The sequence below is a fragment of the Hyla sarda genome, unplaced genomic scaffold (assembly GCF_029499605.1).
Source record: "Hyla sarda isolate aHylSar1 unplaced genomic scaffold, aHylSar1.hap1 scaffold_636, whole genome shotgun sequence".
NCBI classification, from domain to species: domain Eukaryota; kingdom Metazoa; phylum Chordata; class Amphibia; order Anura; family Hylidae; genus Hyla; species Hyla sarda.
Genome location: NW_026610651.1, coordinates 135,141 through 160,123, shown reverse-complemented (window position 1 = coordinate 160,123; position 24,983 = coordinate 135,141). Strand labels below are relative to the sequence as shown.

Below are 24,983 nucleotides of genomic sequence, written 5' to 3'. Positions count from 1 at the left end.
CTGTCTTGCTGCTTAGCAATAATGGTATGGGTTTAGGTTCTGCTGTGTGTACTGGTGGTTGACTGCCCCCCAGCCCAGAGTGTGCATGGAAAATTGTCTGGCAGCCTCCCTGACAGCAAGCAGTGATAGTGCCCATGAAGGGGACCTTGTTGGGCCCGCCCCTTTCACGGTTATCGCTTCTCGGCCTTTTGGCTAAGATCAAGTGTAGTATCTGTTCTTATCAGTTTAATATCTGATACGTCCCCTATCTGGGGACCATATATTAAATGGATTTTTGAGAACGGGGGCCGATTTCGAAGCTTGCTTCCGTCGCCCTATGCATTGACCCGATATGGCAGTATCTTCGGGTACAGTGCACCACCCCCTTACAGGGTTAAAAAGAAAGATTCCTACTTTCATTGCTACCTGCTTGCTGGCTAGCCAGCTAGCCAGCCCTGTGGGCCTTGCTGCTGCAGCCAAAAAACAAAAGGTGGTGCTGCTGCTGCTGCTTCTGCTGCTTCTGCTTGTGTCTGGCCGCTGTTGGAGCGTCCAGGCACAGGACTTCTGCTGCTGCTGAATAAATGGCCTCCTTAATTGGATCATTTGAGTAGCCAGCACACCTGTGCAGGTAGGGCATGACATGATAGGCAGCTGCCTTGATAGCGGGTGGGTGCTGAATGTTCCTAATTGACAAAATAAGATTAATGCTTATGAAGAAATATAAAATCTCATCCCTTCCCCAATATCGCGCCACACCCCTACCCCTTAATTCCCTGGTTGAACTTGATGGACATATGTCTTTTTTCGACCGTACTAACTATGTAACTATGTAACATAACATGGGGGGGTCTCCTGGCTGTTCACACAGGTGTGTCATTGCTGTACATTGACCATGCATTGCTTCTGTGGTATTGCAAAGGCAAAGACAAATGCTTCCAGCCATCCATTGCACTAATGGATTGGTCATCAGCTGGCTGTCTATGTCCCGCATCAATATAGACCAAAGTACAGAGGGTTAGGCTATGCTATTGTGCACCTACCTGATGCATCAGAAGGTGCGAGGCCCTTGCTAAATTCTGTGCACAGACTTTGAGATCTATACTTTAGACTGTATCTAAACCTGCTCCAACATGGACTGACATTCTGGCCTACTTTCAGCCGATGCGACTTGTCTGTCGCTGAACAGTCGCTTTTTATGTATTCAGCACCTATGTATAATGTTGTAAAAATGCTCTAGAAGCTAAAGTCGCAGAAATGTCACACATATTTGGCCTGCAACTTTCTGTGCGACAAATTCAGACAGGAAAAATCAGTATAAATCCTTAGAAAATTATCCCCCAGTGTCTCCATCTGCTGGCGGTATTGAATAAGCATTGCTGCACTGATGGGGTATGCATTAGACGAAAAAAAAGAAGAAAAAGAAGAATAATACGCCCAGAAAAGAGGCGAAAAGGAGAAAAACGTAAAAAAACGTGAAAAAAAAGTAAGAGGAAGAGAAGGGAAAAAAAGGTGGAAATGGGTTTAAAAGTGATTTCGGCGGAGAATATATATATATATATATATATATATATATATATATATATATATATATATACGCGCACACACACACATATATATAAACGTATTCTCCGTTGAGATATTGCAGCCGCTGCTGTGTCCAGGCCCAGGAGCCTTAGCACTGTGCTGTGATGTCACTCAATACCACTGACATCACTAGGTGTAAACAACATCTCTCCTTTGCTGTGTATGTGACTATGGAGCTGTTTGGTGATGTCGTCTATTATGGCCTTCATAGAAGCAACAGGAGATTGTTGCATCCATCTAGAACCCTCAGAACTACAGTGCTATGATGTCACTCACTTCCACAGGCCTTGCAGAGTGTAAACAACAACAACCCAGCTTTGTTGTGTATGTAACCATAGGGATTTGTGATGTCACCTAGAACCTTCACAGCAGCGACAGCTTTATGAGGAGCATCAGCACTGCTCTGCCTGAGCAGAACCATCACCGCCATAGGTTGTCAAATAACCCGGATTTAACCCACACAGGTAAGTCCAATGGGGTGCAGGCATGTCCTCTATGCTTACAGCTTCCCGTGGGTGTTGGTTTGATACTGTTTGGGGACAGCCAAGGAGGCATCTGCAGGCAACAAAGGTAGGTGTGTGCTTGTGTGTGTGTTTCCTATGCAGATCCTAAGCCCAGTGTCACATGCAAGTAGGAGGAGTAAGAAGGGTTCCTGGCAAATCCGGGTTATGGATTGCATTTAAAAAGCCCCCGTGGGAGTGCAATGGGCCCCTGTCTTGCTGCTTAGCAATAATGGTATGGGTTTAGGTTCTGCTGTGTGTACTGGTGGTTGACTGCCCCCCAGCCCAGAGTGTGCATGGAAAATTGTCTGGCAGCCTCCCTGACAGCAAGCAGTGATAGTGCCCATGAAGGGGACCTTGTTGGGCCCGCCCCTTTCACGGTTATCGCTTCTCGGCCTTTTGGCTAAGATCAAGTGTAGTATCTGTTCTTATCAGTTTAATATCTGATACGTCCCCTATCTGGGGACCATATATTAAATGGATTTTTGAGAACGGGGGCCGATTTCGAAGCTTGCTTCCGTCGCCCTATGCATTGACCCGATATGGCAGTATCTTCGGGTACAGTGCACCACCCCCTTACAGGGTTAAAAAGAAAGATTCCTACTTTCATTGCTACCTGCTTGCTGGCTAGCCAGCTAGCCAGCCCTGTGGGCCTTGCTGCTGCAGCCAAAAAACAAAAGGTGGTGCTGCTGCTGCTGCTTCTGCTGCTTCTGCTTGTGTCTGGCCGCTGTTGGAGCGTCCAGGCACAGGACTTCTGCTGCTGCTGACTAAATGGCCTCCTTAATTGGATCATTTTAGTAGCCAGCACACCTGTGCAGGTAGGGCATGACATGATAGGCAGCTGCCTTGATAGCGGGTGGGTGCTGAATGTTCCTAATTGACAAAATAAGATTAATGCTTATGAAGAAATATAAAATCTCATCCCTTCCCCAATATCGCGCCACACCCCTACCCCTTAATTCCCTGGTTGAACTTGATGGACATATGTCTTTTTTCGACCGTACTAACTATGTAACTATGTAACATAACATGGGGGGGGGGGGGTCTCCTGGCTGTTCACACAGGTGTGTCATTGCTGTACATTGACCATGCATTGCTTCTGTGGTATTGCAAAGGCAAAGACAAATGCTTCCAGCCATCCATTGCACTAATGGATTGGTCATCAGCTGGCTGTCTATGTCCCGCATCAATATAGACCAAAGTACAGAGGGTTAGGCTATGCTATTGTGCACCTACCTGATGCATCAGAAGGTGCGAGGCCCTTGCTAAATTCTGTGCACAGACTTTGAGATCTATACTTTAGACTGTATCTAAACCTGCTCCAACATGGACTGACATTCTGGCCTACTTTCAGCCGATGCGACTTGTCTGTCGCTGAACAGTCGCTTTTTATGTATTCAGCACCTATGTATAATGTTGTAAAAATGCTCTAGAAGCTAAAGTCGCAGAAATGTCACACATATTTGGCCTGCAACTTTCTGTGCGACAAATTCAGACAGGAAAAATCAGTATAAATCCTTAGAAAATTATCCCCCAGTGTCTCCATCTGCTGGCGGTATTGAATAAGCATTGCTGCACTGATGGGGTATGCATTAGACGAAAAAAAAGAAGAAAAAGAAGAATAATACGCCCAGAAAAGAGGCGAAAAGGAGAAAAACGTAAAAAAACGTGAAAAAAAAGTAAGAGGAAGAGAAGGGAAAAAAAGGTGGAAATGGGTTTAAAAGTGATTTCGGCGGAGAAATATATATATATATATATATATATATATATATATATATATATATATATATACGCGCACACACACACATATATATAAACGTATTCTCCGTTGAGATATTGCAGCCGCTGCTGTGTCCAGGCCCAGGAGCCTTAGCACTGTGCTGTGATGTCACTCAATACCACTGACATCACTAGGTGTAAACAACATCTCTCCTTTGCTGTGTATGTGACTATGGAGCTGTTTGGTGATGTCGTCTATTATGGCCTTCATAGAAGCAACAGGAGATTGTTGCATCCATCTAGAACCCTCAGAACTACAGTGCTATGATGTCACTCACTTCCACAGGCCTTGCAGAGTGTAAACAACAACAACCCAGCTTTGTTGTGTATGTAACCATAGGGATTTGTGATGTCACCTAGAACCTTCACAGCAGCGACAGCTTTATGAGGAGCATCAGCACTGCTCTGCCTGAGCAGAACCATCACCGCCATAGGTTGTCAAATAACCCGGATTTAACCCACACAGGTAAGTCCAATGGGGTGCAGGCATGTCCTCTATGCTTACAGCTTCCCGTGGGTGTTGGTTTGATACCGTTTGGGGACAGCCAAGGAGGCATCTGCAGGCAACAAAGGTAGGTGTGTGCTTGTGTGTGTGTTTCCTATGCAGATCCTAAGCCCAGTGTCACATGCAAGTAGGAGGAGTAAGAAGGGTTCCTGGCAAATCCGGGTTATGGATTGCATTTAAAAAGCCCCCGTGGGAGTGCAATGGGCCCCTGTCTTGCTGCTTAGCAATAATGGTATGGGTTTAGGTTCTGCTGTGTGTACTGGTGGTTGACTGCCCCCCAGCCCAGAGTGTGCATGGAAAATTGTCTGGCAGCCTCCCTGACAGCAAGCAGTGATAGTGCCCATGAAGGGGACCTTGTTGGGCCCGCCCCTTTCACGGTTATCGCTTCTCGGCCTTTTGGCTAAGATCAAGTGTAGTATCTGTTCTTATCAGTTTAATATCTGATACGTCCCCTATCTGGGGACCATATATTAAATGGATTTTTGAGAACGGGGGCCGATTTCGAAGCTTGCTTCCGTCGCCCTATGCATTGACCCGATATGGCAGTATCTTCGGGTACAGTGCACCACCCCCTTACAGGGTTAAAAAGAAAGATTCCTACTTTCATTGCTACCTGCTTGCTGGCTAGCCAGCTAGCCAGCCCTGTGGGCCTTGCTGCTGCAGCCAAAAAACAAAAGGTGGTGCTGCTGCTGCTGCTTCTGCTGCTTCTGCTTGTGTCTGGCCGCTGTTGGAGCGTCCAGGCACAGGACTTCTGCTGCTGCTGACTAAATGGCCTCCTTAATTGGATCATTTTAGTAGCCAGCACACCTGTGCAGGTAGGGCATGACATGATAGGCAGCTGCCTTGATAGCGGGTGGGTGCTGAATGTTCCTAATTGACAAAATAAGATTAATGCTTATGAAGAAATATAAAATCTCATCCCTTCCCCAATATCGCGCCACACCCCTACCCCTTAATTCCCTGGTTGAACTTGATGGACATATGTCTTTTTTCGACCGTACTAACTATGTAACTATGTAACATAACATGGGGGGGGGGGGGTCTCCTGGCTGTTCACACAGGTGTGTCATTGCTGTACATTGACCATGCATTGCTTCTGTGGTATTGCAAAGGCAAAGACAAATGCTTCCAGCCATCCATTGCACTAATGGATTGGTCATCAGCTGGCTGTCTATGTCCCGCATCAATATAGACCAAAGTACAGAGGGTTAGGCTATGCTATTGTGCACCTACCTGATGCATCAGAAGGTGCGAGGCCCTTGCTAAATTCTGTGCACAGACTTTGAGATCTATACTTTAGACTGTATCTAAACCTGCTCCAACATGGACTGACATTCTGGCCTACTTTCAGCCGATGCGACTTGTCTGTCGCTGAACAGTCGCTTTTTATGTATTCAGCACCTATGTATAATGTTGTAAAAATGCTCTAGAAGCTAAAGTCGCAGAAATGTCACACATATTTGGCCTGCAACTTTCTGTGCGACAAATTCAGACAGGAAAAATCAGTATAAATCCTTAGAAAATTATCCCCCAGTGTCTCCATCTGCTGGCGGTATTGAATAAGCATTGCTGCACTGATGGGGTATGCATTAGACGAAAAAAAAGAAGAAAAAGAAGAATAATACGCCCAGAAAAGAGGCGAAAAGGAGAAAAACGTAAAAAAACGTGAAAAAAAAGTAAGAGGAAGAGAAGGGAAAAAAAGGTGGAAATGGGTTTAAAAGTGATTTCGGCGGAGAATATATATATATATATATATATATATATATATATATATATACGCGCACACACACACATATATATAAACGTATTCTCCGTTGAGATATTGCAGCCGCTGCTGTGTCCAGGCCCAGGAGCCTTAGCACTGTGCTGTGATGTCACTCAATACCACTGACATCACTAGGTGTAAACAACATCTCTCCTTTGCTGTGTATGTGACTATGGAGCTGTTTGGTGATGTCGTCTATTATGGCCTTCATAGAAGCAACAGGAGATTGTTGCATCCATCTAGAACCCTCAGAACTACAGTGCTATGATGTCACTCACTTCCACAGGCCTTGCAGAGTGTAAACAACAACAACCCAGCTTTGTTGTGTATGTAACCATAGGGATTTGTGATGTCACCTAGAACCTTCACAGCAGCGACAGCTTTATGAGGAGCATCAGCACTGCTCTGCCTGAGCAGAACCATCACCGCCATAGGTTGTCAAATAACCCGGATTTAACCCACACAGGTAAGTCCAATGGGGTGCAGGCATGTCCTCTATGCTTACAGCTTCCCGTGGGTGTTGGTTTGATACCGTTTGGGGACAGCCAAGGAGGCATCTGCAGGCAACAAAGGTAGGTGTGTGCTTGTGTGTGTGTTTCCTATGCAGATCCTAAGCCCAGTGTCACATGCAAGTAGGAGGAGTAAGAAGGGTTCCTGGCAAATCCGGGTTATGGATTGCATTTAAAAAGGCCCCGTGGGAGTGCAATGGGCCCCTGTCTTGCTGCTTAGCAATAATGGTATGGGTTTAGGTTCTGCTGTGTGTACTGGTGGTTGACTGCCCCCCAGCCCAGAGTGTGCATGGAAAATTGTCTGGCAGCCTCCCTGACAGCAAGCAGTGATAGTGCCCATGAAGGGGACCTTGTTGGGCCCGCCCCTTTCACGGTTATCGCTTCTCGGCCTTTTGGCTAAGATCAAGTGTGGTATCTGTTCTTATCAGTTTTCATGCTGGTGGGGATGGGTGCTGCATGGAGGATGCAGGTGTACCAGGGCTTTCCGGGGCTGGTTCTGAGGAATCAGCTCGACGGCTGCCCCGATGTGACCTGTTCCCTCCGGGTCTCGCCATGAGGCTGAGAGGGTCTAGAGCCGAGGTACTTTTGTGCCTCGGGGAGTGGTGACCCCGAGGTGCCGAAACTCACTGGGAGAATAGACTCACTGAGTTGAAGCACGGGCACCATAATCTCTTCACCTTGTGGCACTCACCTCTTGATTCCCGGCCTTCTGGCTAGGATCAGAGAAATTTTTATAGATCCGGCCGGATGTCCGGGCAGTATATCTGCACACATTCACTTATTTATTTCTTTTTTGTCTCACTGTGTCACTTTTTGCGTGTTGTGTGTTCACAGGATTTGTCAGGATGCGGTAGCCCTTCTGGGTGTCCCTCCTGGCGGTCTAGGGGAGGTGTGTGTGGCCATTAGGTTCCGCACCTCCCTGCAAACACCCCGGGTACTCCTGCTTTGGCAGGGTACCTACCGTAATCGGCTCTGCGGGCAGATACCTTGGCCAACGCCAAGGGGGATGCCGGGAGCATTTGTGGTCCCCTAGTAGCTTCGGCGAAAAGGGATATCGAACCTGGAACCTCGCAGGTACCTTTTGGTCCGGAGGCGAAGGGTAAGGTTTGTTGGGGGGCCTCTCTCCTATCGGAGAAGGGCTTGCGATAGACCGCATCCTTTGTGCACGTTTTTTTTAGTGTAACACGTTTGCACTTTTTCTTGCACTTTGGGTGAATCGAAAGCACGTTCCTCGGCTTTAGATAAAAAAAAAAAAAAAAAAAAATCTGTTCTTATCAGTTTAATATCTGATACGTCCCCTATCTGGGGACCATATATTAAATGGATTTTTGAGAACGGGGGCCGATTTCGAAGCTTGCTTCCGTCGCCCTATGCATTGACCCGATATGGCAGTATCTTCGGGTACAGTGCACCACCCCCTTACAGGGTTAAAAAGAAAGATTCCTACTTTCATTGCTACCTGCTTGCTGGCTAGCCAGCTAGCCAGCCCTGTGGGCCTTGCTGCTGCAGCCAAAAAACAAAAGGTGGTGCTGCTGCTGCTGCTTCTGCTGCTTCTGCTTGTGTCTGGCCGCTGTTGGAGCGTCCAGGCACAGGACTTCTGCTGCTGCTGACTAAATGGCCTCCTTAATTGGATCATTTGAGTAGCCAGCACACCTGTGCAGGTAGGGCATGACATGATAGGCAGCTGCCTTGATAGCGGGTGGGTGCTGAATGTTCCTAATTGACAAAATAAGATTAATGCTTATGAAGAAATATAAAATCTCATCCCTTCCCCAATATCGCGCCACACCCCTACCCCTTAATTCCCTGGTTGAACTTGATGGACATATGTCTTTTTTCGACCGTACTAACTATGTAACTATGTAACATAACATGGGGGGGGGGGGGGGTGGGGGGTCTCCTGGCTGTTCACACAGGTGTGTCATTGCTGTACATTGACCATGCATTGCTTCTGTGGTATTGCAAAGGCAAAGACAAATGCTTCCAGCCATCCATTGCACTAATGGATTGGTCATCAGCTGGCTGTCTATGTCCCGCATCAATATAGACCAAAGTACAGAGGGTTAGGCTATGCTATTGTGCACCTACCTGATGCATCAGAAGGTGCGAGGCCCTTGCTAAATTCTGTGCACAGACTTTGAGATCTATACTTTAGACTGTATCTAAACCTGCTCCAACATGGACTGACATTCTGGCCTACTTTCAGCCGATGCGACTTGTCTGTCGCTGAACAGTCGCTTTTTATGTATTCAGCACCTATGTATAATGTTGTAAAAATGCTCTAGAAGCTAAAGTCGCAGAAATGTCACACATATTTGGCCTGCAACTTTCTGTGCGACAAATTCAGACAGGAAAAATCAGTATAAATCCTTAGAAAATTATCCCCCAGTGTCTCCATCTGCTGGCGGTATTGAATAAGCATTGCTGCACTGATGGGGTATGCATTAGACGAAAAAAAAGAAGAAAAAGAAGAATAATACGCCCAGAAAAGAGGCGAAAAGGAGAAAAACGTAAAAAAACGTGAAAAAAAAGTAAGAGGAAGAGAAGGGAAAAAAAGGTGGAAATGGGTTTAAAAGTGATTTCGGCGGAGAAATATATATATATATATATATATATATATATATATATATATATACGCGCACACACACACATATATATAAACGTATTCTCCGTTGAGATATTGCAGCCGCTGCTGTGTCCAGGCCCAGGAGCCTTAGCACTGTGCTGTGATGTCACTCAATACCACTGACATCACTAGGTGTAAACAACATCTCTCCTTTGCTGTGTATGTGACTATGGAGCTGTTTGGTGATGTCGTCTATTATGGCCTTCATAGAAGCAACAGGAGATTGTTGCATCCATCTAGAACCCTCAGAACTACAGTGCTATGATGTCACTCACTTCCACAGGCCTTGCAGAGTGTAAACAACAACAACCCAGCTTTGTTGTGTATGTAACCATAGGGATTTGTGATGTCACCTAGAACCTTCACAGCAGCGACAGCTTTATGAGGAGCATCAGCACTGCTCTGCCTGAGCAGAACCATCACCGCCATAGGTTGTCAAATAACCCGGATTTAACCCACACAGGTAAGTCCAATGGGGTGCAGGCATGTCCTCTATGCTTACAGCTTCCCGTGGGTGTTGGTTTGATACCGTTTGGGGACAGCCAAGGAGGCATCTGCAGGCAACAAAGGTAGGTGTGTGCTTGTGTGTGTGTTTCCTATGCAGATCCTAAGCCCAGTGTCACATGCAAGTAGGAGGAGTAAGAAGGGTTCCTGGCAAATCCGGGTTATGGATTGCATTTAAAAAGGCCCCGTGGGAGTGCAATGGGCCCCTGTCTTGCTGCTTAGCAATAATGGTATGGGTTTAGGTTCTGCTGTGTGTACTGGTGGTTGACTGCCCCCCAGCCCAGAGTGTGCATGGAAAATTGTCTGGCAGCCTCCCTGACAGCAAGCAGTGATAGTGCCCATGAAGGGGACCTTGTTGGGCCCGCCCCTTTCACGGTTATCGCTTCTCGGCCTTTTGGCTAAGATCAAGTGTAGTATCTGTTCTTATCAGTTTAATATCTGATACGTCCCCTATCTGGGGACCATATATTAAATGGATTTTTGAGAACGGGGGCCGATTTCGAAGCTTGCTTCCGTCGCCCTATGCATTGACCCGATATGGCAGTATCTTCGGGTACAGTGCACCACCCCCTTACAGGGTTAAAAAGAAAGATTCCTACTTTCATTGCTACCTGCTTGCTGGCTAGCCAGCTAGCCAGCCCTGTGGGCCTTGCTGCTGCAGCCAAAAAACAAAAGGTGGTGCTGCTGCTGCTGCTTCTGCTGCTTCTGCTTGTGTCTGGCCGCTGTTGGAGCGTCCAGGCACAGGACTTCTGCTGCTGCTGACTAAATGGCCTCCTTAATTGGATCATTTGAGTAGCCAGCACACCTGTGCAGGTAGGGCATGACATGATAGGCAGCTGCCTTGATAGCGGGTGGGTGCTGAATGTTCCTAATTGACAAAATAAGATTAATGCTTATGAAGAAATATAAAATCTCATCCCTTCCCCAATATCGCGCCACACCCCTACCCCTTAATTCCCTGGTTGAACTTGATGGACATATGTCTTTTTTCGACCGTACTAACTATGTAACTATGTAACATAACATGGGGGGGGGGGGGGGGGGTCTCCTGGCTGTTCACACAGGTGTGTCATTGCTGTACATTGACCATGCATTGCTTCTGTGGTATTGCAAAGGCAAAGACAAATGCTTCCAGCCATCCATTGCACTAATGGATTGGTCATCAGCTGGCTGTCTATGTCCCGCATCAATATAGACCAAAGTACAGAGGGTTAGGCTATGCTATTGTGCACCTACCTGATGCATCAGAAGGTGCGAGGCCCTTGCTAAATTCTGTGCACAGACTTTGAGATCTATACTTTAGACTGTATCTAAACCTGCTCCAACATGGACTGACATTCTGGCCTACTTTCAGCCGATGCGACTTGTCTGTCGCTGAACAGTCGCTTTTTATGTATTCAGCACCTATGTATAATGTTGTAAAAATGCTCTAGAAGCTAAAGTCGCAGAAATGTCACACATATTTGGCCTGCAACTTTCTGTGCGACAAATTCAGACAGGAAAAATCAGTATAAATCCTTAGAAAATTATCCCCCAGTGTCTCCATCTGCTGGCGGTATTGAATAAGCATTGCTGCACTGATGGGGTATGCATTAGACGAAAAAAAAGAAGAAAAAGAAGAATAATACGCCCAGAAAAGAGGCGAAAAGGAGAAAAACGTAAAAAAACGTGAAAAAAAAGTAAGAGGAAGAGAAGGGAAAAAAAGGTGGAAATGGGTTTAAAAGTGATTTCGGCGGAGAAATATATATATATATATATATATATATATATATATATATATATATATATATATATATACGCGCACACACACACATATATATAAACGTATTCTCCGTTGAGATATTGCAGCCGCTGCTGTGTCCAGGCCCAGGAGCCTTAGCACTGTGCTGTGATGTCACTCAATACCACTGACATCACTAGGTGTAAACAACATCTCTCCTTTGCTGTGTATGTGACTATGGAGCTGTTTGGTGATGTCGTCTATTATGGCCTTCATAGAAGCAACAGGAGATTGTTGCATCCATCTAGAACCCTCAGAACTACAGTGCTATGATGTCACTCACTTCCACAGGCCTTGCAGAGTGTAAACAACAACAACCCAGCTTTGTTGTGTATGTAACCATAGGGATTTGTGATGTCACCTAGAACCTTCACAGCAGCGACAGCTTTATGAGGAGCATCAGCACTGCTCTGCCTGAGCAGAACCATCACCGCCATAGGTTGTCAAATAACCCGGATTTAACCCACACAGGTAAGTCCAATGGGGTGCAGGCATGTCCTCTATGCTTACAGCTTCCCGTGGGTGTTGGTTTGATACCGTTTGGGGACAGCCAAGGAGGCATCTGCAGGCAACAAAGGTAGGTGTGTGCTTGTGTGTGTGTTTCCTATGCAGATCCTAAGCCCAGTGTCACATGCAAGTAGGAGGAGTAAGAAGGGTTCCTGGCAAATCCGGGTTATGGATTGCATTTAAAAAGGCCCCGTGGGAGTGCAATGGGCCCCTGTCTTGCTGCTTAGCAATAATGGTATGGGGTTTAGGTTCTGCTGTGTGTACTGGTGGTTGACTGCCCCCCAGCCCAGAGTGTGCATGGAAAATTGTCTGGCAGCCTCCCTGACAGCAAGCAGTGATAGTGCCCATGAAGGGGACCTTGTTGGGCCCGCCCCTTTCACGGTTATCGCTTCTCGGCCTTTTGGCTAAGATCAAGTGTAGTATCTGTTCTTATCAGTTTAATATCTGATACGTCCCCTATCTGGGGACCATATATTAAATGGATTTTTGAGAACGGGGGCCGATTTCGAAGCTTGCTTCCGTCGCCCTATGCATTGACCCGATATGGCAGTATCTTCGGGTACAGTGCACCACCCCCTTACAGGGTTAAAAAGAAAGATTCCTACTTTCATTGCTACCTGCTTGCTGGCTAGCCAGCTAGCCAGCCCTGTGGGCCTTGCTGCTGCAGCCAAAAAACAAAAGGTGGTGCTGCTGCTGCTGCTTCTGCTGCTTCTGCTTGTGTCTGGCCGCTGTTGGAGCGTCCAGGCACAGGACTTCTGCTGCTGCTGACTAAATGGCCTCCTTAATTGGATCATTTGAGTAGCCAGCACACCTGTGCAGGTAGGGCATGACATGATAGGCAGCTGCCTTGATAGCGGGTGGGTGCTGAATGTTCCTAATTGACAAAATAAGATTAATGCTTATGAAGAAATATAAAATCTCATCCCTTCCCCAATATCGCGCCACACCCCTACCCCTTAATTCCCTGGTTGAACTTGATGGACATATGTCTTTTTTCGACCGTACTAACTATGTAACTATGTAACATAACATGGGGGGGGGGGGGGGGGGTCTCCTGGCTGTTCACACAGGTGTGTCATTGCTGTACATTGACCATGCATTGCTTCTGTGGTATTGCAAAGGCAAAGACAAATGCTTCCAGCCATCCATTGCACTAATGGATTGGTCATCAGCTGGCTGTCTATGTCCCGCATCAATATAGACCAAAGTACAGAGGGTTAGGCTATGCTATTGTGCACCTACCTGATGCATCAGAAGGTGCGAGGCCCTTGCTAAATTCTGTGCACAGACTTTGAGATCTATACTTTAGACTGTATCTAAACCTGCTCCAACATGGACTGACATTCTGGCCTACTTTCAGCCGATGCGACTTGTCTGTCGCTGAACAGTCGCTTTTTATGTATTCAGCACCTATGTATAATGTTGTAAAAATGCTCTAGAAGCTAAAGTCGCAGAAATGTCACACATATTTGGCCTGCAACTTTCTGTGCGACAAATTCAGACAGGAAAAATCAGTATAAATCCTTAGAAAATTATCCCCCAGTGTCTCCATCTGCTGGCGGTATTGAATAAGCATTGCTGCACTGATGGGGTATGCATTAGACGAAAAAAAAGAAGAAAAAGAAGAATAATACGCCCAGAAAAGAGGCGAAAAGGAGAAAAACGTAAAAAAACGTGAAAAAAAAGTAAGAGGAAGAGAAGGGAAAAAAAGGTGGAAATGGGTTTAAAAGTGATTTCGGCGGAGAAATATATATATATATATATATATATATATATATATATATATATATACGCGCACACACACACATATATATAAACGTATTCTCCGTTGAGATATTGCAGCCGCTGCTGTGTCCAGGCCCAGGAGCCTTAGCACTGTGCTGTGATGTCACTCAATACCACTGACATCACTAGGTGTAAACAACATCTCTCCTTTGCTGTGTATGTGACTATGGAGCTGTTTGGTGATGTCGTCTATTATGGCCTTCATAGAAGCAACAGGAGATTGTTGCATCCATCTAGAACCCTCAGAACTACAGTGCTATGATGTCACTCACTTCCACAGGCCTTGCAGAGTGTAAACAACAACAACCCAGCTTTGTTGTGTATGTAACCATAGGGATTTGTGATGTCACCTAGAACCTTCACAGCAGCGACAGCTTTATGAGGAGCATCAGCACTGCTCTGCCTGAGCAGAACCATCACCGCCATAGGTTGTCAAATAACCCGGATTTAACCCACACAGGTAAGTCCAATGGGGTGCAGGCATGTCCTCTATGCTTACAGCTTCCCGTGGGTGTTGGTTTGATACCGTTTGGGGACAGCCAAGGAGGCATCTGCAGGCAACAAAGGTAGGTGTGTGCTTGTGTGTGTGTTTCCTATGCAGATCCTAAGCCCAGTGTCACATGCAAGTAGGAGGAGTAAGAAGGGTTCCTGGCAAATCCGGGTTATGGATTGCATTTAAAAAGGCCCCGTGGGAGTGCAATGGGCCCCTGTCTTGCTGCTTAGCAATAATGGTATGGGTTTAGGTTCTGCTGTGTGTACTGGTGGTTGACTGCCCCCCAGCCCAGAGTGTGCATGGAAAATTGTCTGGCAGCCTCCCTGACAGCAAGCAGTGATAGTGCCCATGAAGGGGACCTTGTTGGGCCCGCCCCTTTCACGGTTATCGCTTCTCGGCCTTTTGGCTAAGATCAAGTGTAGTATCTGTTCTTATCAGTTTAATATCTGATACGTCCCCTATCTGGGGACCATATATTAAATGGATTTTTGAGAACGGGGGCCGATTTCGAAGCTTGCTTCCGTCGCCCTATGCATTGACCCGATATGGCAGTATCTTCGGGTACAGTGCACCACCCCCTTACAGGGTTAAAAAGAAAGATTCCTACTTTCATTGCTACCTGCTTGCTGGCTAGCCAGCTAGCCAGCCCTGTGGGCCTTGCTGCTGCAGCCAAAAAACAAAAGGTGGTGCTGCTGCTGCTGCTTCTGCTGCTTCTGCTTGTGTCTGGCCGCTGTTGGAGCGTCCAGGCACAGGACTTCTGCTGCTGCTGACTAAATGGCCTCCTTAATTGGATCATTTGAGTAGCCAGCACACCTGTGCAGGTAGGGCATGACATGATAGGCAGCTGCCTTGATAGCGGGTGGGTGCTGAATGTTCCTAATTGACAAAATAAGATTAATGCTTATGAAGAAATATAAAATCTCATCCCTTCCCCAATATCGCGCCACACCCCTACCCCTTAATTCCCTGGTTGAACTTGATGGACATATGTCTTTTTTCGACCGTACTAACTATGTAACTATGTAACATAACATGGGGGGGGGGGGGGGTCTCCTGGCTGTTCACACAGGTGTGTCATTGCTGTACATTGACCATGCATTGCTTCTGTGGTATTGCAAAGGCAAAAACAAATGCTTCCAGCCATCCATTGCACTAATGGATTGGTCATCAGCTGGCTGTCTATGTCCCGCATCAATATAGACCAAAGTACAGAGGGTTAGGCTATGCTATTGTGCACCTACCTGATGCATCAGAAGGTGCGAGGCCCTTGCTAAATTCTGTGCACAGACTTTGAGATCTATACTTTAGACTGTATCTAAACCTGCTCCAACATGGACTGACATTCTGGCCTACTTTCAGCCGATGCGACTTGTCTGTCGCTGAACAGTCGCTTTTTATGTATTCAGCACCTATGTATAATGTTGTAAAAATGCTCTAGAAGCTAAAGTCGCAGAAATGTCACACATATTTGGCCTGCAACTTTCTGTGCGACAAATTCAGACAGGAAAAATCAGTATAAATCCTTAGAAAATTATCCCCCAGTGTCTCCATCTGCTGGCGGTATTGAATAAGCATTGCTGCACTGATGGGGTATGCATTAGACGAAAAAAAAGAAGAAAAAGAAGAATAATACGCCCAGAAAAGAGGCGAAAAGGAGAAAAACGTAAAAAAACGTGAAAAAAAAGTAAGAGGAAGAGAAGGGAAAAAAAGGTGGAAATGGGTTTAAAAGTGATTTCGGCGGAGAAATATATATATATATATATATATATATATATATATATATATATATACGCGCACACACACACATATATATAAACGTATTCTCCGTTGAGATATTGCAGCCGCTGCTGTGTCCAGGCCCAGGAGCCTTAGCACTGTGCTGTGATGTCACTCAATACCACTGACATCACTAGGTGTAAACAACATCTCTCCTTTGCTGTGTATGTGACTATGGAGCTGTTTGGTGATGTCGTCTATTATGGCCTTCATAGAAGCAACAGGAGATTGTTGCATCCATCTAGAACCCTCAGAACTACAGTGCTATGATGTCACTCACTTCCACAGGCCTTGCAGAGTGTAAACAACAACAACCCAGCTTTGTTGTGTATGTAACCATAGGGATTTGTGATGTCACCTAGAACCTTCACAGCAGCGACAGCTTTATGAGGAGCATCAGCACTGCTCTGCCTGAGCAGAACCATCACCGCCATAGGTTGTCAAATAACCCGGATTTAACCCACACAGGTAAGTCCAATGGGGTGCAGGCATGTCCTCTATGCTTACAGCTTCCCGTGGGTGTTGGTTTGATACCGTTTGGGGACAGCCAAGGAGGCATCTGCAGGCAACAAAGGTAGGTGTGTGCTTGTGTGTGTGTTTCCTATGCAGATCCTAAGCCCAGTGTCACATGCAAGTAGGAGGAGTAAGAAGGGTTCCTGGCAAATCCGGGTTATGGATTGCATTTAAAAAGGCCCCGTGGGAGTGCAATGGGCCCCTGTCTTGCTGCTTAGCAATAATGGTATGGGTTTAGGTTCTGCTGTGTGTACTGGTGGTTGACTGCCCCCCAGCCCAGAGTGTGCATGGAAAATTGTCTGGCAGCCTCCCTGACAGCAAGCAGTGATAGTGCCCATGAAGGGGACCTTGTTGGGCCCGCCCCTTTCACGGTTATCGCTTCTCGGCCTTTTGGCTAAGATCAAGTGTAGTATCTGTTCTTATCAGTTTAATATCTGATACGTCCCCTATCTGGGGACCATATATTAAATGGATTTTTGAGAACGGGGGCCGATTTCGAAGCTTGCTTCCGTCGCCCTATGCATTGACCCGATATGGCAGTATCTTCGGGTACAGTGCACCACCCCCTTACAGGGTTAAAAAGAAAGATTCCTACTTTCATTGCTACCTGCTTGCTGGCTAGCCAGCTAGCCAGCCCTGTGGGCCTTGCTGCTGCAGCCAAAAAACAAAAGGTGGTGCTGCTGCTGCTGCTTCTGCTGCTTCTGCTTGTGTCTGGCCGCTGTTGGAGCGTCCAGGCACAGGACTTCTGCTGCTGCTGACTAAATGGCCTCCTTAATTGGATAATTTGAGTAGCCAGCACACCTGTGCAGGTAGGGCATGACATGATAGGCAGCTGCCTTGATAGCGGGTGGGTGCTGAATGTTCCTAATTGACAAAATAAGATTAATGCTTATGAAGAAATATAAAATCTCATCCCTTCCCCAATATCGCGCCACACCCCTACCCCTTAATTCCCTGGTTGAACTTGATGGACATATGTCTTTTTTCGACCGTACTAACTATGTAACTATGTAACATAACATGGGGGGGGGGGGGGGGGGTCTCCTGGCTGTTCACACAGGTGTGTCATTGCTGTACATTGACCATGCATTGCTTCTGTGGTATTGCAAAGGCAAAGACAAATGCTTCCAGCCATCCATTGCACTAATGGATTGGTCATCAGCTGGCTGTCTATGTCCCGCATCAATATAGACCAAAGTACAGAGGGTTAGGCTATGCTATTGTGCACCTACCTGATGCATCAGAAGGTGCGAGGCCCTTGCTAAATTCTGTGCACAGACTTTGAGATCTATACTTTAGACTGTATCTAAACCTGCTCCAACATGGACTGACATTCTGGCCTACTTTCAGCCGATGCGACTTGTCTGTCGCTGAACAGTCGCTTTTTATGTATTCAGCACCTATGTATAATGTTGTAAAAATGCTCTAGAAGCTAAAGTCGCAGAAATGTCACACATATTTGGCCTGCAACTTTCTGTGCGACAAATTCAGACAGGAAAAATCAGTATAAATCCTTAGAAAATTATCCCCCAGTGTCTCCATCTGCTGGCGGTATTGAATAAGCATTGCTGCACTGATGGGGTATGCATTAGACGAAAAAAAAGAAGAAAAAGAAGAATAATACGCCCAGAAAAGAGGCGAAAAGGAGAAAAACGTAAAAAAACGTGAAAAAAAAGTAAGAGGAAGAGAAGGGAAAAAAAGGTGGAAATGGGTTTAAAAGTGATTTCGGCGGAGAATATATATATATATATATATATATATATATATATATATATATATATATGTATATATACGCGCACACACACACATATATATAAACGTATTCTCCGTTGAGATATTGCAGCCGCTGCTGTGTCCAGGCCCAGGAGCCTTAGCACTGTGCTGTGATGTCACTCAATACCACTGACATCACTAGGTGTAAACAACATCTCTCCTTTGCTGTGTATGTGACTATGGAGCTGTTTGGTGATGTCGTCTATTATGGCCTTCATAGAAGCAACAGGAGATTGTTGCATCCATCTAGAACCCTCAGAACTACAGTGCTATGATGTCACTCACTTCCACAGGCCTTGCAGAGTGTAAACAACAACAACCCAGCTTTGTTGTGTATGTAACCATAGGGATTTGTGATGTCACCTAGAACCTTCACAGCAGCGACAGCTTTATGAGGAGCATCAGCACTGCTCTGCCTGAGCAGAACCATCACCGCCATAGGTTGTCAAATAACCCGGATTTAACCCACACAGGTAAGTCCAATGGGGTGCAGGCATGTCCTCTATGCTTACAGCTTCCCGTGGGTGTTGGTTTGATACCGTTTGGGGACAGCCAAGGAGGCATCTGCAGGCAACAAAGGTAGGTGTGTGCTTGTGTGTGTGTTTCCTATGCAGATCCTAAGCCCAGTGTCACATGCAAGTAGGAGGAGTAAGAAGGGTTCCTGGCAAATCCGGGTTATGGATTGCATTTAAAAAGGCCCCGTGGGAGTGCAATGGGCCCCTGTCTTGCTGCTTAGCAATAATGGTATGGGTTTAGGTTCTGCTGTGTGTACTGGTGGTTGACTGCCCCCCAGCCCAGAGTGTGCATGGAAAATTGTCTGGCAGCCTCCCTGACAGCAAGCAGTGATAGTGCCCATGAAGGGGACCTTGTTGGGCCCGCCCCTTTCACGGTTATCGCTTCTCGGCCTTTTGGCTAAGATCAAGTGTAGTATCTGTTCTTATCAGTTTAATATCTGATACGTCCCCTATCTGGGGACCATATATTAAATGGATTTTTGAGAACGGGGGCCGATTTCGAAGCTTGCTTCCGTCGCCCTATGCATTGACCCGATATGGCAGTATCTTCGGGTACAGTGCACCACCCCCTTACAGGGTTAAAAAGAAAGATTCCTACTTTCATTGCTACCTGCTTGCTGGCTAGCCAGCTAGCCAGCCCTGTGGGCCTTGCTGCTGCAGCCAAAAAACAAAAGGTGGTGCTGCTGCTGCTGCTTCTGCTGCTTCTGCTTGTGTCTGGCCGCTGTTGGAGCGTCCAGGCACAGGACTTCTGCTGCTGCTGACTAAATGGCCTCCTTAATTGGATCATTTGAGTAGCCAGCACACCTGTGCAGGTAGGGCATGACATGATAGGCAGCTGCCTTGATAGCGGGTGGGTGCTGAATGTTCCTAATTGACAAAATAAGATTAATGCTTATGAAGAAATATAAAATCTCATCCCTTCCCCAATATCGCGCCACACCCCTACCCCTTAATTCCCTGGTTGAACTTGATGGACATATGTCTTTTTTCGACCGTACTAACTATGTAACTATGTAACATAACATGGGGGGGGGGGGGGGTCTCCTGGCTGTTCACACAGGTGTGTCATTGCTGTACATTGACCATGCATTGCTTCTGTGGTATTGCAAAGGCAAAGACAAATGCTTCCAGCCATCCATTGCACTAATGGATTGGTCATCAGCTGGCTGTCTATGTCCCGCATCAATATAGACCAAAGTACAGAGGGTTAGGCTATGCTATTGTGCACCTACCTGATGCATCAGAAGGTGCGAGGCCCTTGCTAAATTCTGTGCACAGACTTTGAGATCTATACTTTAGACTGTATCTAAACCTGCTCCAACATGGACTGACATTCTGGCCTACTTTCAGCCGATGCGACTTGTCTGTCGCTGAACAGTCGCTTTTTATGTATTCAGCACCTATGTATAATGTTGTAAAAATGCTCTAGAAGCTAAAGTCGCAGAAATGTCACACATATTTGGCCTGCAACTTTCTGTGCGACAAATTCAGACAGGAAAAATCAGTATAAATCCTTAGAAAATTATCCCCCAGTGTCTCCATCTGCTGGCGGTATTGAATAAGCATTGCTGCACTGATGGGGTATGCATTAGACGAAAAAAAAGAAGAAAAAGAAGAATAATACGCCCAGAAAAGAGGCGAAAAGGAGAAAAACGTAAAAAAACGTGAAAAAAAAGTAAGAGGAAGAGAAGGGAAAAAAAGGTGGAAATGGGTTTAAAAGTGATTTCGGCGGAGAAATATATATATATATATATATATATATATATATATATATATATACGCGCACACACACACATATATATAAACGTATTCTCCGTTGAGATATTGCAGCCGCTGCTGTGTCCAGGCCCAGGAGCCTTAGCACTGTGCTGTGATGTCACTCAATACCACTGACATCACTAGGTGTAAACAACATCTCTCCTTTGCTGTGTATGTGACTATGGAGCTGTTTGGTGATGTTGTCTATTATGGCCTTCATAGAAGCAACAGGAGATTGTTGCATCCATCTAGAACCCTCAGAACTACAGTGCTATGATGTCACTCACTTCCACAGGCCTTGCAGAGTGTAAACAACAACAACCCAGCTTTGTTGTGTATGTAACCATAGGGATTTGTGATGTCACCTAGAACCTTCACAGCAGCGACAGCTTTATGAGGAGCATCAGCACTGCTCTGCCTGAGCAGAACCATCACCGCCATAGGTTGTCAAATAACCCGGATTTAACCCACACAGGTAAGTCCAATGGGGTGCAGGCATGTCCTCTATGCTTACAGCTTCCCGTGGGTGTTGGTTTGATACCGTTTGGGGACAGCCAAGGAGGCATCTGCAGGCAACAAAGGTAGGTGTGTGCTTGTGTGTGTGTTTCCTATGCAGATCCTAAGCCCAGTGTCACATGCAAGTAGGAGGAGTAAGAAGGGTTCCTGGCAAATCCGGGTTATGGATTGCATTTAAAAAGGCCCCGTGGGAGTGCAATGGGCCCCTGTCTTGCTGCTTAGCAATAATGGTATGGGTTTAGGTTCTGCTGTGTGTACTGGTGGTTGACTGCCCCCCAGCCCAGAGTGTGCATGGAAAATTGTCTGGCAGCCTCCCTGACAGCAAGCAGTGATAGTGCCCATGAAGGGGACCTTGTTGGGCCCGCCCCTTTCACGGTTATCGCTTCTCGGCCTTTTGGCTAAGATCAAGTGTAGTATCTGTTCTTATCAGTTTAATATCTGATACGTCCCCTATCTGGGGACCATATATTAAATGGATTTTTGAGAACGGGGGCCGATTTCGAAGCTTGCTTCCGTCGCCCTATGCATTGACCCGATATGGCAGTATCTTCGGGTACAGTGCACCACCCCCTTACAGGGTTAAAAAGAAAGATTCCTACTTTCATTGCTACCTGCTTGCTGGCTAGCCAGCTAGCCAGCCCTGTGGGCCTTGCTGCTGCAGCCAAAAAACAAAAGGTGGTGCTGCTGCTGCTGCTTCTGCTGCTTCTGCTTGTGTCTGGCCGCTGTTGGAGCGTCCAGGCACAGGACTTCTGCTGCTGCTGACTAAATGGCCTCCTTAATTGGATCATTTGAGTAGCCAGCACACCTGTGCAGGTAGGGCATGACATGATAGGCAGCTGCCTTGATAGCGGGTGGGTGCTGAATGTTCCTAATTGACAAAATAAGATTAATGCTTATGAAGAAATATAAAATCTCATCCCTTCCCCAATATCGCGCCACACCCCTACCCCTTAATTCCCTGGTTGAACTTGATGGACATATGTCTTTTTTCGACCGTACTAACTATGTAACTATGTAACATAACATGGGGGGGGGGGGGGGGGTCTCCTGGCTGTTCACACAGGTGTGTCATTGCTGTACATTGACCATGCATTGCTTCTGTGGTATTGCAAAGGCAAAGACAAATGCTTCCAGCCATCCATTGCACTAATGGATTGGTCATCAGCTGGCTGTCTATGTCCCGCATCAATATAGACCAAAGTACAGAGGGTTAGGCTATGCTATTGTGCACCTACCTGATGCATCAGAAGGTGCGAGGCCCTTGCTAAATTCTGTGCACAGACTTTGAGATCTATACTTTAGACTGTATCTAAACCTGCTCCAACATGGACTGACATTCTGGCCTACTTTCAGCCGATGCGACTTGTCTGTCGCTGAACAGTCGCTTTTTATGTATTCAGCACCTATGTATAATGTTGTAAAAATGCTCTAGAAGCTAAAGTCGCAGAAATGTCACACATATTTGGCCTGCAACTTTCTGTGCGACAAATTCAGACAGGAAAAATCAGTATAAATCCTTAGAAAATTATCCCCCAGTGTCTCCATCTGCTGGCGGTATTGAATAAGCATTGCTGCACTGATGGGGTATGCATTAGACGAAAAAAAAGAAGAAAAAGAAGAATAATACGCCCAGAAAAGAGGCGAAAAGGAGAAAAACGTAAAAAAACGTGAAAAAAAAGTAAGAGGAAGAGAAGGGAAAAAAAGGTGGAAATGGGTTTAAAAGTGATTTCGGCGGAGAAATATATATATATATATATATATATATATATATATATATATATATATATACGCGCACACACACACATATATATAAACGTATTCTCCGTTGAGATATTGCAGCCGCTGCTGTGTCCAGGCCCAGGAGCCTTAGCACTGTGCTGTGATGTCACTCAATACCACTGACATCACTAGGTGTAAACAACATCTCTCCTTTGCTGTGTATGTGACTATGGAGCTGTTTGGTGATGTCGTCTATTATGGCCTTCATAGAAGCAACAGGAGATTGTTGCATCCATCTAGAACCCTCAGAACTACAGTGCTATGATGTCACTCACTTCCACAGGCCTTGCAGAGTGTAAACAACAACAACCCAGCTTTGTTGTGTATGTAACCATAGGGATTTGTGATGTCACCTAGAACCTTCACAGCAGCGACAGCTTTATGAGGAGCATCAGCACTGCTCTGCCTGAGCAGAACCATCACCGCCATAGGTTGTCAAATAACCCGGATTTAACCCACACAGGTAAGTCCAATGGGGTGCAGGCATGTCCTCTATGCTTACAGCTTCCCGTGGGTGTTGGTTTGATACCGTTTGGGGACAGCCAAGGAGGCATCTGCAGGCAACAAAGGTAGGTGTGTGCTTGTGTGTGTGTTTCCTATGCAGATCCTAAGCCCAGTGTCACATGCAAGTAGGAGGAGTAAGAAGGGTTCCTGGCAAATCCGGGTTATGGATTGCATTTAAAAAGGCCCCGTGGGAGTGCAATGGGCCCCTGTCTTGCTGCTTAGCAATAATGGTATGGGTTTAGGTTCTGCTGTGTGTACTGGTGGTTGACTGCCCCCCAGCCCAGAGTGTGCATGGAAAATTGTCTGGCAGCCTCCCTGACAGCAAGCAGTGATAGTGCCCATGAAGGGGACCTTGTTGGGCCCGCCCCTTTCACGGTTATCGCTTCTCGGCCTTTTGGCTAAGATCAAGTGTAGTATCTGTTCTTATCAGTTTAATATCTGATACGTCCCCTATCTGGGGACCATATATTAAATGGATTTTTGAGAACGGGGGCCGATTTCGAAGCTTGCTTCCGTCGCCCTATGCATTGACCCGATATGGCAGTATCTTCGGGTACAGTGCACCACCCCCTTACAGGGTTAAAAAGAAAGATTCCTACTTTCATTGCTACCTGCTTGCTGGCTAGCCAGCTAGCCAGCCCTGTGGGCCTTGCTGCTGCAGCCAAAAAACAAAAGGTGGTGCTGCTGCTGCTGCTTCTGCTGCTTCTGCTTGTGTCTGGCCGCTGTTGGAGCGTCCAGGCACAGGACTTCTGCTGCTGCTGACTAAATGGCCTCCTTAATTGGATCATTTGAGTAGCCAGCACACCTGTGCAGGTAGGGCATGACATGATAGGCAGCTGCCTTGATAGCGGGTGGGTGCTGAATGTTCCTAATTGACAAAATAAGATTAATGCTTATGAAGAAATATAAAATCTCATCCCTTCCCCAATATCGCGCCACACCCCTACCCCTTAATTCCCTGGTTGAACTTGATGGACATATGTCTTTTTTCGACCGTACTAACTATGTAACTATGTAACATAACATGGGGGGGGGGGGGGGGGGTCTCCTGGCTGTTCACACAGGTGTGTCATTGCTGTACATTGACCATGCATTGCTTCTGTGGTATTGCAAAGGCAAAGACAAATGCTTCCAGCCATCCATTGCACTAATGGATTGGTCATCAGCTGGCTGTCTATGTCCCGCATCAATATAGACCAAAGTACAGAGGGTTAGGCTATGCTATTGTGCACCTACCTGATGCATCAGAAGGTGCGAGGCCCTTGCTAAATTCTGTGCACAGACTTTGAGATCTATACTTTAGACTGTATCTAAACCTGCTCCAACATGGACTGACATTCTGGCCTACTTTCAGCCGATGCGACTTGTCTGTCGCTGAACAGTCGCTTTTTATGTATTCAGCACCTATGTATAATGTTGTAAAAATGCTCTAGAAGCTAAAGTCGCAGAAATGTCACACATATTTGGCCTGCAACTTTCTGTGCGACAAATTCAGACAGGAAAAATCAGTATAAATCCTTAGAAAATTATCCC

The 24,983-nt window shown here is 46.3% G+C and overlaps 11 non-coding genes and 1 pseudogene across 11 annotated transcripts; all 12 read left to right on the top strand.

Annotated features, from left to right (window-relative positions):
• Window positions 1-172: 172 nt before the first annotated feature.
• LOC130342060 (U2 spliceosomal RNA) lies at window positions 173-363 on the top strand. The gene has a single exon (XR_008881784.1). It is a non-coding gene; the product is annotated as a U2 spliceosomal RNA (small nuclear RNA).
• A 2,083-nt stretch (window positions 364-2,446) lies between these two features.
• LOC130342058 (U2 spliceosomal RNA) lies at window positions 2,447-2,637 on the top strand. The gene has a single exon (XR_008881782.1). It is a non-coding gene; the product is annotated as a U2 spliceosomal RNA (small nuclear RNA).
• Window positions 2,638-4,727: 2,090 nt separating this feature from the next.
• Window positions 4,728-4,918, top strand: LOC130342057 (U2 spliceosomal RNA). The gene has a single exon (XR_008881781.1). It is a non-coding gene; the product is annotated as a U2 spliceosomal RNA (small nuclear RNA).
• A 2,079-nt stretch (window positions 4,919-6,997) lies between these two features.
• On the top strand, window positions 6,998-7,157 carry LOC130342097 (U2 spliceosomal RNA; annotated as a pseudogene).
• Window positions 7,158-7,851: 694 nt separating this feature from the next.
• On the top strand, window positions 7,852-8,038 carry LOC130342093 (U2 spliceosomal RNA). The gene has a single exon (XR_008881812.1). It is a non-coding gene; the product is annotated as a U2 spliceosomal RNA (small nuclear RNA).
• Window positions 8,039-10,129: 2,091 nt separating this feature from the next.
• Window positions 10,130-10,320, top strand: LOC130342056 (U2 spliceosomal RNA). Its single transcript, XR_008881780.1, has one exon. It is a non-coding gene; the product is annotated as a U2 spliceosomal RNA (small nuclear RNA).
• A 2,102-nt stretch (window positions 10,321-12,422) lies between these two features.
• On the top strand, window positions 12,423-12,613 carry LOC130342055 (U2 spliceosomal RNA). Its single transcript, XR_008881779.1, has one exon. It is a non-coding gene; the product is annotated as a U2 spliceosomal RNA (small nuclear RNA).
• Window positions 12,614-14,702: 2,089 nt separating this feature from the next.
• LOC130342053 (U2 spliceosomal RNA) lies at window positions 14,703-14,893 on the top strand. Its single transcript, XR_008881778.1, has one exon. It is a non-coding gene; the product is annotated as a U2 spliceosomal RNA (small nuclear RNA).
• A 2,086-nt stretch (window positions 14,894-16,979) lies between these two features.
• Window positions 16,980-17,170, top strand: LOC130342147 (U2 spliceosomal RNA). Its single transcript, XR_008881858.1, has one exon. It is a non-coding gene; the product is annotated as a U2 spliceosomal RNA (small nuclear RNA).
• A 2,100-nt stretch (window positions 17,171-19,270) lies between these two features.
• LOC130342146 (U2 spliceosomal RNA) lies at window positions 19,271-19,461 on the top strand. Its single transcript, XR_008881857.1, has one exon. It is a non-coding gene; the product is annotated as a U2 spliceosomal RNA (small nuclear RNA).
• A 2,084-nt stretch (window positions 19,462-21,545) lies between these two features.
• LOC130342145 (U2 spliceosomal RNA) lies at window positions 21,546-21,736 on the top strand. Its single transcript, XR_008881856.1, has one exon. It is a non-coding gene; the product is annotated as a U2 spliceosomal RNA (small nuclear RNA).
• Window positions 21,737-23,828: 2,092 nt separating this feature from the next.
• Window positions 23,829-24,019, top strand: LOC130342144 (U2 spliceosomal RNA). Its single transcript, XR_008881855.1, has one exon. It is a non-coding gene; the product is annotated as a U2 spliceosomal RNA (small nuclear RNA).
• The last annotated feature ends 964 nt before the right edge of the window (window positions 24,020-24,983 follow it).